This window comes from Ipomoea triloba, chromosome 10 (genome assembly GCF_003576645.1).
Source record: "Ipomoea triloba cultivar NCNSP0323 chromosome 10, ASM357664v1".
Classification (NCBI taxonomy): Eukaryota; Viridiplantae; Streptophyta; class Magnoliopsida; order Solanales; family Convolvulaceae; genus Ipomoea; species Ipomoea triloba.
This window is the reverse complement of record NC_044925.1, coordinates 11,195,370-11,199,454: the sequence shown is the minus strand read 5'-3', so window position 1 is coordinate 11,199,454 and position 4,085 is coordinate 11,195,370.

The following is a 4,085-nucleotide window of genomic DNA, read 5'->3' as shown; positions in this document are numbered from 1 at the left end:
AAAAATGCCTAATGGCGCATGAAGTAGAAGAAGACGAGGTAACATCTAAATCTTTTGATTATGTAAATTCATCTTTTTCTAGAGAATCTATATTTCAATTAATGAAAGATTGTCAAACTGTTATGGACACTCATTCTCAACTCAAAGAGCGCAATGATTCTCTAATTCTTGAAAAAGATAAAATAAATGAGAAATTGCAAAATGCTTTACTTGAGATGAGAAACTTGAAAGCTGAAAATATTCGCCTTCAAGAAGAGTGTAAAGCTAGAGAAATTAGAGAACATAATCTTAGGGAGACAATAGCATCATTTACACATTCATCCAAAATAATGGATAAAATGGTAAATATGCAAAAACCCTCAGGAGATAAAGCCGGACTGGGCTATGATCCTACATGTTCTAAAATTTCTGAAAAATTGACTAATTCTACTACTTCTTTAACTAATAAAGCCCAAGTAGTAAAATTTGTCAAAAGTCAAGATAGCACTATGAGACAAGGAATTGGTTATCAAACTAATGCTAGAATAAACACTGCAAGGCCGAAGCTTCAAAGCAATAATTTTTCGCCAATGCAGAATTTTAAAAAGCATGAGTTTGGTTCTCGTAAGAGATTTACCAATGAGTCAACTGCGCAAAGACCTCATAGGAAACAATTTCCGATGATGAGGTTTGGTAGGGATTATCCTACTGAAGAGGACTGGCATGATGAAATCAAACCATGGACAAAAACGAGGTTCAACGCATTTCATTTTATTAAACAAATGAATGTTGGACAAATGCCAGCCCACAAAAAGAATGTCCAAATTCCTTATAATTATAATACTGTCAATGGTTACAAATCACCTAATCTTGGATTAATGAGATCTAGGTGGGTTTGGATGCCTAAAATCACTAACAAGGAAGGACCCAAACAAATCTGGGTACCTAAAAATACTTAATTGTGTTGCAGGATATTTGGTACTTTGATAGCGGATGTTCTCGACATATGACCGGCAATAAAGCTAGTCTTGTAGAGTTCAGAAATATCGAAGGACCAAAAGTCATATTTGGTGGAAATGATCATGGAATAACAAAGGGAATCGGAACTGTTATCAAGAATGGTCTAAGGATTGAAAATGTATCATACGTAGAAGGACTAAAGTTTAATCTCCTTAGCACTAGCCAATTCTGTGACAAAGGATATCTTGTAGAGTTCTTCAAAGACAAATGCCGAGTTAAAGAAGAATCCACAAAGAAAACTGTGCTCACCGGAAGGAGAAAGAAAAATATGTATGTGGTTGATTGGAGCGCAACGAAGGACTCTGTATGTTTAATGGCAAATAACTCAAGCACTACGAGTTGGGAATGGCACAGGAAATTAAATCACTTAAACTTCAAGTCTATTAACAAGCTTGCAAAATGTAAGTTAGTTGAAGGTTTACCCAACATTGTATACAAGAAGGATCAAATCTGTGATGCGTGTCAGAAAGGAAAGCAAATCAAGTCTTCTTTCAAATCTAAGACACAAGAATCTACATCAAGACCTCTTAGTCTACTACATATGGATCTCTTTGGTCCAGTAGACCCGGTAAGTATAAGTGGTAAGAAATATACTCTTGTTGTTGTTGATGATTTTTCCAGGTACACTTGGACGATATTCATCAATAAGAAGAACGAAGTGGAACAAAGATTGCCAGAGCTCTTGCAACAACTTCAAAACGAAAAGGACGCAAAAATCTCCAAAATCCGTACAGACAGAGGTACAGAATTCGTGAATGGTGTGATTCAGGCCTACTGCAGTTCACAAGGGATTTTGCACCAACTATCTGCCGCAAGGACGCCACAACAAAATGGTGTAGCCGAAAGAAGAAATAGAACACTTAAAGAAGCTGCACGGGTCATGATTTCAGCAGCCGAACTACCCAAACGTTTTTGGGCGGAGGCTATCAACACTGCTTGTTATACTCAGAACAGAAGCATGATTCACAAAATATACAACAAGACACCATATGAATTATGGAAAGGGAGAAAGCCTAATCTTAGCTATTTTCACTCTTTTGGTTGCAAATGTTTTGTTCTTAATAATGGTAAATCGTATCTAAAAACATTTGATGAGCGTGCAGATGAAGCAATATTTTTAGGATATTCGTCTACCAGTAGAGCATTCAGAATACTAAACAAAAGGACAGTGGTGGTAGAAGAATCAATTCATGTTGTATTTGATGAATCACCAAAAATCCAAGAACCAAATACTCCAAATATGGGTAAGAACGTCCATAATGATTTAAGTGTTACTAATGATTCTTCTGAAGATGATGTTTTACAGGGGTTAAATGATCTAGAATTAAATTTCACTGAAATTGGAAAGCAGTACATAAATGACGCAGTAGGTGATGAAGTTGAGGCTGACCTTGGAAATGAGGATGGAACCAACTCTACAAACCAAAACCCATCTTTCTCAATCCCACTTACAAATAACCTTACTCTGTCATCCTCTCCCCTAAACAACTTTCAACCAGATTTGAAATGGCTCAAAGATCACCCTCAAGATCTTATTATTGGAAACTTGCACGATGGTGTGAAAACAAGATCTTCTACAAGGGATGCTTTGTTTGCATGCTTTCTATCTCAAATGGAACCGAAAGAAATTGACGAAGCTTTAAGTGATGCAAGTTGGATTGAGGCTATGCAAGAAGAATTGAATCAATTCAAAAGAAATGATGTTTGGGAGCTTGTCCCAAGACCAAAAAATCACAATGTTATTGGAACTAAATGGGTCTTTAGGAACAAAGCAAACGAAGATGGCATCATTGTTAGGAATAAAGCAAGGCTAGTGGCAAAGGGATATTCTCAAGAAGAAGGAATAGATTTTGATGAGACTTTTGCCCCAGTTGCAAGACTTGAAGCGATCCGAATTTTCCTAGCCTACGCTGCATACAAGAATTTCACGGTTTATCAAATGGACGTGAAAAGTGCATTCCTTAATGGCTTACTTGAAGAGGAAGTATATGTTGAACAACCACCCGGATTTGAGGTACAAGGTGAAGTTGACAAGGTTTATAAACTAAAGAAGGCATTATATGGGTTAAAACAAGCACCTAGAGCTTGGTATGATACCCTATCAATGTTTTTAATTAGTTGTGGTTTTACCAAAGGCCTTGTTGACAAAACCTTATTTAGAATTCAAGAAAATAATCATATTTTATTAGTACAAATTTATGTTGATGATATTATTTTTGGAAGTACTAATGCCAATTTATGTGAGAAATTTTCTAAGCTTATGCAAAACAGATTCGAAATGAGCATGATGGGAGAACTAAATTACTTTCTTGGATTGCAAGTCAAACAATCGAAGGAAGGTATATTCATTAATCAATCCAAATACACAAGAGATCTTATCAAGAAATTCGGCTTAGAAGGAAAAAGCTCAGTCAAAATTCCAATGAGCACATCTCTCAAACTGGACAAGGATGAAGAAGGCAAAGATGTTGATCAAACGAAGTATCGAGGAATGATTGGATCTTTGCTATACCTCACTGCAAGTAGACCCGACATATCATATTCAGTAGGTGTATGTGCGAGATTCCAATCACAACCCAAAGAGAGTCATTTTCTTGCGACCAAGAAAATTATTCGTTACCTCAAAAGCACTATCAACGTTGGACTGTGGTATCCAAAAGAAGGTAACTTTGAACTAACAGGATTTTCAGATGCAGATTTTGCAGGTTGCAAAATTGATAGAAAAAGTACCTCAGGGACGTGCCAGTTCTTAGGGGGAAGGTTAGTTTCTTGGTTTAGTAAGAAACAAAACTCCATTGCGACAAGCACAGCCGAAGCAGAATATATCGCAGCAGGGAGTTGTTGTGCACAAATTTTGTGGATGAAACAACAGTTAAAGGATTATGGAATTAATTGCGATGATGTTAGTATTTTTTGTGACAATACTAGTGCAATCGCGATTACCCAAAATCCTGTACTTCATTCACGAACCAAGCACATTGATGTAAGACACCATTTCATCCGGGATCACATCGAAAAGAAAGATCTAAAGATTGAGTACATATCCACTGAAAATCAAATTGCAGACATCCTTACAAAGCCTTTAT